This window comes from Urocitellus parryii, chromosome 8, assembly GCF_045843805.1.
Source record: "Urocitellus parryii isolate mUroPar1 chromosome 8, mUroPar1.hap1, whole genome shotgun sequence".
NCBI lineage: Eukaryota > Metazoa > Chordata > Mammalia > Rodentia > Sciuridae > Urocitellus > Urocitellus parryii.
The window spans coordinates 132,090,484-132,102,807 of NC_135538.1; the positions used below are offsets into that span (position 1 = coordinate 132,090,484).

The 12,324-nt window shown below is 38.5% G+C and overlaps 1 protein-coding gene and 1 pseudogene across 1 annotated transcript in view; one reads left to right on the forward strand and one right to left on the reverse strand.

The window, feature by feature from the left end:
- Gmds (GDP-mannose 4,6-dehydratase) overlaps nt 1-12,324 on the reverse strand; it is a 632,956-nt gene that overhangs the window by 435,576 nt on the left and 185,056 nt on the right. The gene's annotated exons all lie outside the window — the stretch shown is intronic.
- Nucleotides 420-12,324, forward strand: part of LOC113189884 (chondroitin sulfate N-acetylgalactosaminyltransferase 2 pseudogene) — a 30,308-nt pseudogene continuing 18,403 nt past the window's right edge.

A 12,324-nucleotide genomic window follows, 5' to 3' on the forward strand; every position in this document is an offset into this window, starting at 1 on the left:
GTACACATTCCTAATGAATTTATTCAATAGATTAAAATTTCACAGCATATAATTTTAAGAAATGTGAAATTAAACACATTGAGAAAAATATTTTCAGGTTCAGTTTATCAAACAAAAACTTAATATTAGAACTATAAATAATCACAGAATAACTCAAGATAAAATATTTCTATTAATGAATATGCATTGGTAACTGGGTTAGCATTATCAAGTAAATAAATCAAGTAAACATTGGGAAATTAAACTGTAGGTGAGTTTCCTATTTTTATGAATTTGTAGCCTCCCACATGTACCACAGTCTCAAGTAGAAAACCTATTGTCTTATTGGCTTAAAGAACTAATGGACAAAGTATAGGGCGTGTATAGATGGTAGAGCTTGATGACAATTACAAACTTCCCAGTGAAAGGATAGAGGGAAGATGCAGCGTAAGTTCTGTATATGAGCTCCAATCAAATCTCTGGCTGACCTATAAACCAGGCTAAGGTGAAAGAACTGAATGATGATGTAAGTGTCCAGGAGGATGAATTTGTAGTTTAAGTCATCCAAACTAACTTTTGCAAAAACAAAAGCAAATCCATCAACACTTTTGGGAAGAATTTAACAAAATCTAGAAGACAAGATTCAGTCTCAAAAAATACGACAATCAACAAGACTAATTCTGACATGGTTCAGATGTTGAAATTATCAAAGATTTTCTTTTCCTTTTTTAAAGTTTTATTTCAGAAAACTTTTTGCATATTGTTCTGTTTACAATGCCAACATTTAAAGGGTAAGTAAAATTAACTAAACAATAAAATAGGCAGAAATCTCTACAAGCAGAGGTGAAGCCCAAAATGCTACTTTGTAGAGAACACACAGTCTGGTTTTTATTCAGAACAAAAAAAAGAAAAAAGAAAAAAAAAAAAGAAACTTTAATCATACTAGTAGAAAGTCAGCCTAGGTTTGGAATCTGCATAGATAGATTACACTACACACACAGTGATGATAGCATTATGAATTAGAATTGATTTGCTGCTGCATTTCTCTACTGCTTGTCTAATAATATCAACAAGGATGAACAGGACCATCAACTAGTATTTATAGCAGTCCTTACATTGTTGAAGCATCAGCACACCATTTCATCTCTCACACTCTGGATTCCTTTGTTTACCTGAGCTTCCTCCTCTGCAGCAAAGTCCTTTTTTATATTGAAGGTCTTATGAACCTCCTTAGGAGTTTTCCCCTTGATCATACTGTCAACAGGCTTGCCTATAACATCAAGGAAACCTTTGATATCTAAGTAGCTTACAGTCAGAATAAGTACAAAAAGCATTTCTTGGTCAACTTTCAGGAATGCTTGGTCCCAAACAGGGACACTGTCTGTTCATTTTTCTTTGTTCTCATTATCCGTAGGAGGAGGAGGAGATTCATCTCTGTGGTGGGTGCCCTGCTGAATGGTCTCTTTAATATTACTCTGTTACCATTTGGTAGAAGAACTGCATCATTGTCTCCTTCACCATCCATTTCCAAATCTTCCAGCAGGATCTTCACTGTCAAATGGTTTGGCAATTTCTATATTAATTTCAAATATCTCTCCATCTAAAAACATATATCTCAATTGAAGACATGGTGTTGGGTCTCAAGAGTTGGGAGATGGGAGGCAGAGGCTGCTGGAAGTGAGGTGGCATCTACACAAGAAAAGAAAGTTGGAGGATAAAGCTGCTACCCACATAAGGATTTTCAAGCAGTGACTGAAACTTGGATCAGGGAAATATGCTCATGATGAGTGAAAGGAAATATTATAATAGAAATTAAACATCATAAGAAATAACCAGATAAAAATTCTAGAACTTGAAAAACATCATATTGAAATAAAATGGGTTTTGTGCAGCAACAAGTGGGCTTAGTAGCAGATTGCTGACGACAGAGAAAATGTCAAGAAAATCAAAGAGTAATAGAAATGAAAGGATCTGAGGAATGGAGAGAAAAAATACTGATCAAAATGGTGAAATCTTAGCTACTTGATGAATAATATTAAAGCATTCCTTTAACTGTGTTCTAAGAGAAAAGAAAAAAAAGGATGGGAAGAGGAAATTAATTTTCTCAGTAAATTAAAATTACTAATTTATCATATTCATAGAGGTCAGCAAATCCCAAGCAAGATAAATAACAAAGAAAACCCCACCTCTGCATGTCCAATGATAAAGTTGATCACCTGTCCCATGGCCCACTGTTTATAGTATAACAGTCACAGCCTTCCCGTGTGCTATCACATCTGGGTGTGATGTCTCTGGCATTTGCACTGTCCAGATCTCACCTTGAGATGTCAAATTATTTTCTCTCTTTCTCAATCATTCTTCCATTAACTTAGAGGCAGTGTCACATGGTAACATGTTGATAGAGTTATTGATGGAGTGGCAACATTAATTGGTATTTCCCTCTGTTTATATGTTTCTTGCTATTTTATTTTAAAAGAATAAGCCCACTCTGAGCATTTTATGTATATCTGTGGGTTAAATATCAGAATATTCAGTATAAAATAGTGGTTAACAACCTGGCTTTTGAAATCAAATGTATTTGAATCTTAGTTTGAGATTTTTCTAGATTCCTCAGAACCATCTAAAAAATACCCATTATTATTCCATTATGAAAATTAAATGCTTTTATCTGCACACTTCCTAACACACAGAAAACACCCAATAGTTGTTTTAAATTTAATCATTATCATAACTATTATATTTAAAGAGGCAACTAAGGCATTTTACTTTACTAAAACAAATCAAAATTAAGCATTTGGAATTCATGCAATAAATAAATTTAATGACAGTACCAATTATAAGATAAACCCTTATTTCATGTATCACACAGAAAGAAAAAGCCTTGCCAAGTGAAAGAGAATACTCTATTACCTGTATGTCACCTTCTGATTATAAAGCAAGTAATATGTACATCTTAAAATCAATTAAATAAGGTATGTAAACAGTAATTACCCCCTTGTCTGCAGTTTCACTTACCAATGGTTAACTAAGGTCCAAAAATATTAAATCCAAAATTTCAACAAGAAACAATTCATAAGTTTGAAATTGCACACTGCTCTGAGTAACATGATAAAATCTCAGCCATTCCTCTCTGTCCATCCTGGGGATGTGGATAAACTTTCTCTTCCTCCAATTCATACTTACAACCAGTTACATTCATTTTTTAAAATAAAAGGCAATCACATCTCCAATTTTCTTTTCCAGATATAAATCTAACTATTAAACCTCCCACATCTTAATCCCTGGGAATACTGAACTACTCATATCTCTTTTTTTTTTTGCAATTATTTAATTTATTTATTAGGCACTAATGTACATCACTATTTATTCATTTTTTCCTTTTTATTAGCACATTAAAATTATACATAACAGTGGGATGGGTTATAATATATTCATACATACACAAAATAAAATAATTTGATCAGTTTCATTCCTCAGTACCTCCCCTATCCTTCCCCTCCCTCCCCTATTCCCCTTCTTCAATTCTACCAGTCTCCTTCCTATTTTCTTTTAATTTGTTACAAATTGTTATACATGACAGTAGAGTGAATTTTAACACATTGCACACAAAGGAAATACAATGTATAATTCTTCTGGCTGAACATGGTGTAAATCACACTAGTAGTGTAATCATACTTACATATAGGGTAATCATGTGTGTCATTCTATGGTTCTTCCCCTCACTCCCCTTTATACAATCCAAAGTTCCTTCATTCTTCCCTACCTCCACCACCACCCCCACATTGTATCAGTATGTGCTTACCAAATATTCAGCTTTTGGGGTTTGGGGTACTGGCTTATTTCACTTAGCATGGTATTCTCTAGTTCAACCCATTTACCTATAAATGCGACAATTTCATTTTTCTTTATTTTTTTTTTAACTTTTTAGGTTCTTTATTTCTGTGATATTTTTGATACTTGCCTGCTTTGTCTGTCAGTAAGAGAAATAAATTAAGATGATGGCTAGCTTTTTAAAATGTCTAGTGAAATTTTCATGAGAAATTCCAGTATAATTGCTAAAAAAAAGTGAGTTAATGTAAGTGGAATACAGTTTTTCTTTTTTTTTTATTGGTCGTTCATAACATTACATAGTTCTTAATACATCATATTACACGGTTGATTCACGTGGATTATGAACTCGCGCTTTTACCCCGTATACAAATTGCTGTATCACATCAGTTTCCCTTCCATTGATTGACATATTGCCTTTCTAGTGTCTGATGTACTCTGCTGTCTGTCCTATTCTCTACTATCCCCCCTCCCCTCCCCTCCCCTCCCCTCCCCTTTTCTCTCTCTACCCCTTCTACTGTAAATCATTACTTCCATTTGTATTATCTTGTCTTGCCCCTCCTTTCCTCTTATATGACATTTTGTATAACCCTGAGGATCGTCTTCCATTACCATGCAATTTCCCTTCTCACTCCCTTTCCCTCCCACCTCTCATCCCTGTTTAATGTAAATCTTCTTCTCAAGCTCTTCGTCCCTACTCTGTCCTTGTTTACTCCCCTTATATCAAAGGAGTCATTTGGTATTTGTTTTTTAAAGATTGACTAGCTTCACTTAGCATAATCTGCTCTAATGCCATCCATTTCCCTCCAAATTCTATGATTTTGTCATTTTTTAATGCAGAGTAATACTCCATAGTGTATAAATGCCACATTTTTTTTATCCATTCATCTATTGAAGGGCATCTAGGCTGGTTCCACAGTCTTGCTATCGTGAATTGAGCTGCTATGAACATCGATGTAGCAGTGTCCCTGTACCATGCTCTTGTTAGGGCTTTAGGGAATAGACCGAGAAGGGGAATAGCTGGGTCAAATGGTGGTTCCATTCCCAGCTTTCCAAGAAATCTCCATACTGCTTTCCAAATTGGCTGCACCAATTTGCAGTCCCACCAGCAATGAACAAGAGTGCCCTTTTCCCCGCATCCTCTCCAGCACTTATTGTTGTTTGACTTCCTAATGGCTGCCAGTCTTACTGGAGTGAGATGGTATCTTAGGGTAGTTTTGATTTGCATTTCTCTGACTGCTAGCGATGGTGAGCATTTTTTCATGTACTTGTTGATTGATTGTATGTCCTCCTCTGAGAAGTGTCTGTTCAGGTCCTTGGCCCATTTATTGATTGGGTTATTTGTTATCTTATTGTCTAATTTTTTGAGTTCTTTGTATATTCTGGTTATTAGGGCTCTATCTAAAGTGTGTGGAGTAAAGATTTGTTCCCAGGATGTAGGCTCCCTGTTTATCTCTCTTATTGTTTCTTTTGCTGAGAAAAAACTTTTTAGTTTGAGTAAGTCCCATTTGTTGATTCTATTTGTTAACTCTAGCGCTATGGGTGTCCTATTGAGGAATTTGGAGCCCGATCCCACAGCGTGTAGATCATAACCAACTTTTTCTTCTATCAGATGCCGTGTCTCTGATTTAATATCAAGCTCCTTGATCCATTTTGAGTTAACTTTTGTGCACGGCGAGAGATAGGGATTCAGATTCATTTTGGTGCAAATGGATTTCCAGTTTTCCCAGCACCATTTGTTGAAGATGCTATCCTTCCTCCATTGCATGCTTTTAGCCCCTTTATCAAAAATAAGATAGTTGTAGTTTTGTGGATTGGTTACTGTGTCCTCTATTCTGTACCATTGGTCCACCCGCCTGTTTTGGTACCAGTACCATGCTGTTTTTGTTACTATTGCTCTGTAGTATAGTTTGAAGTCTGGTATCGCTATACCGCCTGATTCACACTTCCTGCTTAGTATTGTTTTTGCTATTCTGGGTCTTTTATTATTCCATATGAATTTCATGATTCTTTTATCGATTTCTACAAGATATGCTGTTGGGATTTTGATTGGCATTGCATTGAACTTATATAGGACTTTTGGTAATATCGCCATTTTGATGATGTTAGTTCTGCCTATCCATGAGCAGGGTATATTTTTCCATCTTCTAAGGTCTTCTTCTATGTCTTTCTTTAGGGTTCTGTAATTTTCATTGTATAAATCTTTCACCTCTTTTGTTAGGTTGATTCCCAAGTATTTTATTTTTTGGGGGGATATTGTGAATGGAGTAGTTGTCCTCATTTCCGTTTCAGAGGATTTGTCGCTGATATACAGGAATGCCTTTGATTTATGCGTGTTGATCTTATATCCTGCCACTTTGCTGAATTCATTTATTAGCTCTAATAGCTTCTTTGTAGACCCTTTTGGGTCTGCTAGGTATAGAATCATATCATCTGCAAATAGTGATAATTTAAGTTCTTCTTTTCCTATTTTTATGCCTTGAATTTCTTTCGTCTGCCTAATTGCTCTGGCCAGTGTTTCGAGGACTATGTTGAACAGAAGTGGTGAGAGAGGGCATCCCTGTCTTGTACCAGATCTTAGAGGGAATGCCTTCAATTTTTCTCCATTCAGAATGATGCTGGCCTGTGGCTTATCATAGATTGCTTTTACAATGTTGAGGTATGATCCTGTTATCCCTAATTTTTCTAGCGTTTTGAACATAAAGGGATGCTGTACTTTGTTGAATGCTTTTTCTGCATCTATTGAGATGATCATATGGTTCTTATTTTTAAGTCTATTGATGTGGTGAATAACATTTATTGATTTCCGTATATTAAACCAACCTTGCATCCCAGGGATGAATCCTACTTGATCATGATGTATAATTTTTTTGATATGTATTTGAATCCAATTCGCCAGAATTTTATTGAGGATTTTTGCGTCAAGGTTCATTAGAGATATTGGTCTGTAGTTTTCCTTCTTTGATGTGTCTTTGTCTGGTTTCGGAATCAGGGTGATGTTGGCCTCGTAGAATGAATTTGGAAGTTCTCCCTCTTGTTTTTTGATCCATTCTACTAGCCTGTGTCTCTTAATTGGTGAGTTTAAGCCATTAACATTTAGGGTTATTATTGAGATATGGTTTGTTCTTCTATCCATATTTGTTTATTGATGTTACTAAACCTGATTTGTTATCCTCTTTGACTCCTTTCCCCCCTTTACTGTCCTACCTCCCATTGTTGGTTTTCAATGTTATTTTCCATTTCCTCTTCCTGTAATGTTTTGCCAAGGATTTTTTGAAGAGATGGTTTTCTAGCTGTGAATTCTTTTAACTTTTGTTTATTGTGGAAGGTTTTAATTTCATATTCTAACCTGAAGCTTAATTTCGCCGGATACACAATTCTTGGTTGGAGCCCATTGTCTTTCAGTGTTTGAAATATGTTATTCCAGGATCTTCTAGCTTTCAGAGTCTGTGTTGAGAGATCAGCTGTTATCCTGATTGGTTTACCCCTAAATGTAATCTGCTTTCTTTCTCTTGCAGCTTTTAAAATTCTCTCCTTATTCTGTATGTTGGACATCTTCATTATAATGTGTCTAGGTGTGGATCTCTTATGATTTTGCACATTCGGCGTCCTGTAGGCTTCTAGGATTTGGGATTCTGTCTCAATCTTCAATTCTGGGAAGTTTTCTTGTATTATTTCACTGAATAGACTGTTTATTCCTTTGGAATGGAGCTCTATGCCTTCCTGTATCCCAATGACTCTTAAATTTGGTCTTTTGATATTGTCCCATAATTCTTGGATGTTCTGCTCATGGTTTCTTAGCAGACTTGCTGAGCTGTCTATGTTCTTTTCCAGTTGAAATACTTTGTCTTCATTGTCTGATGTTCTCTCTTCTAAGTGATCTACTCTGCTGGTAGTATTCTCAATTGAGTTTTTAAGTTGGTTTATTGTTTCCTGCATTTCTAGAATTTCAATTTGTTTGTTTTTTCTTACCTCTATCTCCCTGTGAAATTGATCTTTTACTTCCTGGATTTGTTTGTCAATGTGATCTTTCATTGTCTGATTTTGCTGTCTCATATCTTCCTTGAGACTCCAGATCATCTGAAGCATATATATCCTGAAATCTTTATCTGATATTCCATCTGTTGCAGCTATTACCTCTTCTAAAGTTGAGTTGACCTGCATTGCTTGTGGTCCTTTCTTTCCTTGTCTTTTCATACTGCTCGCGTTTCTTTCTGCTTAGTGCAACTGTTGTGTTTTGAAATTTACCCCCTATTTATTTATGTTGCTCTTGTATACTTGAAAAGTCTCCCTTGCAGGTGCGGGCGGCGGCTGTGCCCCTACTCCAATTGGGGTGACGTGTCTACCACGCTGGCGGCTCTCTGGGCCTGTTCCGGGAGTGGAAGGCGGCTCTGCTCTGTCCCTATTCCAATTGGGGTATCGTGACTACAATGCTGGCAGGTCGCTGGGCCTGTTCCGGGCGTGGGCGGTGGGCTTGGCTGGCTGGATTCCACCTAATGGCAGTCCCTAACCTCCCTGCTTGCTAATTAATGGCTTCTCTGAGGCGCCACGCCTTCTGTAGCTGCGGGGCAGGCCGCGCGAATCAGTTGGCCTGGATCTCCGGGGTCCTGCTGCTGGCTGTTTTGATGTTGCAAGCTGTTGGAGAGTGGTGGTGTATTCTTCAGCTTTCCCGGATGGTGGCCGCTGACTGCCTGGATGGAGTGTCCGCTGTTTTTATGTTGCACTCTGAAGGAGAGTGGCGGTGTATCCTTCAGCTTTCCCGGATGGTGTCCGCTGACTGCCTCGGTGGAGTGTCCGCTGTGGGGGATGGGACTGTACCGCTTCCTTCCCCTTCTGAGATCCCGTGCTCGGCCCAAGGGTCCGTGTGGGCTTGGCTGGTGGGATTCCACCTAATGGCCTTCCCTTACCACCCTGCTTGTTAATTAATGGCTTCACTGAGGCGCCACTCCTTCTGTCACCGCAGGGCAGGCCACGCGAATCAGTTGGCCTGGATCTCCGGGGCCCTGCTGCAGGCTGCTGGGATCCCTGGCACTCTATCACTTTGATTTTTTCTGCTTGCCCCTCCCCCAGCGCTGGCTAGCCAGGTTTCCTTTTGGCTGCTACTGGGAGGAGGGGTTGGAGGTCAGGTGTCTCTGGTTTCCCCCTAGTCTTTGTGGAGGCTCAGCTTGATACTCCCTCTCCCGGCAAGCCTAGGAGAGATTTTATGCGAATTCCCGCTGTCTGGGGGGTGAGCTGAATGACACCGACCTGTTTTGATGTTGCACTCTGAAGGAGAGTGGCGGTGTATCCTTCAGCTTTCCCGGATGGTGGCCGCTGACTGCCTCGGTGGAGTGTCCGCTGTGGGGGATGGGACTGTACCGCTTCCTTCCCCTTCTGAGAACCCGTGCTCGGCCCAAGGGTCCGTGTGGGCTTGGCTGGTGGGATTCCACCTAATGGCCTTCCCTAACCTCCCTGCTTGCCAATTAATGGCTTCACTGAGGCGCCACGCCTTCTGTAGCCGCAGGGCAGGCCACGCGAATCAGTTGGCCTGGATCTCCGGGGCCCTGCTGCAGGCTGCTGGGATCTGTAGTTTTCTTTCTTTGAAGTGTCTTTGTCTGGTTTCGGAATCAGGGTGATGTTGGCCTCGTAGAACGAATTTGGAAGTTCTCCCTCTTTTTCTATTTCCTGAAATAGCTTGAAAAGTATTGGTGTTAGTTCCTCTTTAAAGGTTTTGTAAAACTCTGCTGTATACCCATCCGGTCCTGGGCTTTTCTTAGTTGGTAGTCTTTTGATGGTTTCTTCTATTTCCTCTATTGTTATTGGTCTGTTTAGGTTGTCTATATCCTCCTGGCTCAATCTGGGCAGATCATAAGACTCAAGGAATTTATCTATACCTTCACTATCTTCTATTTTATTGGAGTATAAGGATTCAAAGTAATTTCTGATTATCTTCTGTATTTCTGAAGTGTCTGTTGTGATATTGCCTTTTTCATCCCGTATGCTAGTAATTTGGGTTCTCTCTCTTCTTCTCTTCGTTAGCATGGCTAAGGGTCTGTCAATTTTATTTATTTTTTCAAAGAACCAGCTTTTAGTTTTGTCAATTTTTTCAATTGTTTCTTTTGTTTCAATTTCATTAATTTCAGCTCTGATTTTAATTATTTCTTGCCTTCTACTTCTTTTGCTGTTGTTTTGCTCTTCTTTTTCTAGGATTTTGAGATGAAGTATGAGATCATTTATTTGTTGGTTTTTTCTTTTTTTGAGGAATGAACTCCAAGCAATGAATTTTCCTCTTAGAACTGCTTTCAATGTGTCCCATAGATTCCGATATGTTGTGTCTGTGTTTTCATTTAACTCTAGGAATTTTTTAATTTCCTCCTTGATGTCTTCTAAAACCCATTGATCACTCAGCAACCTATTGTTCATTCTCCAGGTGATGTTTGATTTTTCCTTTCTTCTTTTATCATTGATTTTCAGTTTCATTCCATTATGATCAGACAAGATGCATGGTATTATCTCTACCTCTTTGTATTGTCTAAAAGTTGCCCTGTGACATAGTATATGGTCTATTTTTGAGAAGGTTCCATGTGCTGCTGAGAAAAAAGTGTAGCTACTTGATGTTGGGTGGTATAGTCTATATATGTCAATTAAGTCTAGGTTGTTAATTGTGTTATTGAGTTCTATAGTTTCCTTATTTAACTTTTGTTTGGAAGATCTGCCCAGTGGTGAGAGAGGTGTGTTGAAGTCTCCCATGATTATTGTATGGTGGTCTATTAGACTCTTGAACTTGAGAAGAGTTTGCTTGATGAACACAGCTGCACCATTATTTGGGGCATATATATTTATGATTGTTATGTCTTGTTGGTGTATGGTTCCCTTGAGCAGTATGAAGTGTCCTTCTTTGTCCCTTTTGATTAGCTTTGGCTTGAAATCTATTTCATTAGATATGAGTATGGACACTCCTGCTTGTTTCTGAGGTCCATATGAGTGATATGATTTTTCCCAACCTTTCACCTTCAGTCTATGTATATCTTTTCCTATCAAATGCGTCTCCTGTAGACAGCATATTGTTGGGTCTTGTTTTTTGATCCATTCTACTAGCCTGTGTCTCTTAATTGGTGAGTTTAAGCCATTAACATTTAGGGTTATTATTGAGATATGGTTTGTTCTTCTATCCATATTTGTTTATTGATGTTACTAAACCTGATTTGTTATCCTCTTTGACTACTTTCCCCCCTTTACTGTCCTACCTCCCATTGTTGGTTTTCAATGTTATTTTCCATTTCCTCTTCCTGTAATGTTTTGCCAAGGATTTTTTGAAGAGATGGTTTTCTAGCTGTGAATTCTTTTAACTTTTGTTTATCGTGGAAGGTTTTAATTTCATCTTCTATCCTGAAGCTTAATTTCGCCGGATACACGATTCTTGGTTGGAACCCATTTTCTTTCAGAGTTTGAAATATGTTATTCCAGGATCTTCTAGCTTTCAGAGTCTGTGTTGAGAGATCAGCTGTTATCCTGATTGGTTTACCCCTAAAGGTAATCTGCTTTCTTTCTCTTGCAGCTTTTAAAATTCTCTCCTTATTCTGTATGTTGGACATCTTCATTATAATGTGTCTAGGTGTGGATCTCTTATGATTTTGCACATTCGGCGTCCTGTAGGCTTCTAGGATTTGGGATTCTGTCTCATTCTTCAAGTCGGGGAAGTTTTCTTGTATTATTTCACTGAATAGATTGCTTAATCCTTTGGTTTGCAGCTCTGTGCCTTCCTGTATCCCAATGACTCTTAAGTTTGGTCTTTTGATATTATCCCATAGCTCTTGAATGTTCTGCTCATGGTTTCTTAGTAGACTTGCTGAGCTATCTATGTTCTTTTCAAGTTGAAATACTCTGTCTTCATTGTCTGATGTTCTATCTTCTAAGTGATCCACTCTGCTGGTAGTATTCTCAATTGAGTTTTTAAGTTGGTTTATTGTTTCCTGCATTTCTAGTATTTCTATTTGTTTGTTTTTTATTACCTCTATCTCCCTGTGAAATTGATCTTTTACTTCCTGGATTTGTTTGTCAATGTGATCTTTCATTGTCTGATTTTGCTGTCTCATGTCTTCCTTGAGACTCCAGATCATCTGAAGCATGTATGTCCTGAGCTCTCTATCTGACATTCCATCTGTTGCAGCTATTACCTCTTCTAAAGTTGAGTTGACCTGCATTGCCTGTGGTCCTTTCTTTCCTTGTCGTTTCATACTGCTGGCGTTTCTTTCTGCTTGGTGAAATTGTTGTGTCTTTGATATTTTCCCCCTCTATTTATTTATATTGCTCTTGTATAGTTGAAAAATCACCCTTGCAGGGCAGGTAGTGGCTGTGATCCTCCTCCAATTAGTGTGATCCGTCTACCATGCTGGCAGGCCCTAGGTCTGCTTTGCTGGTCGGTCAAAGGTCCACCTACCCAGCAGGCGCCAGGGGCACCTGTGTCACTCCATAGGTTGCTGGGCCTAACCTCCCGATGGGTTGCAGGTTGGCCTCGCTTGCAGGCACTGGGGGAGG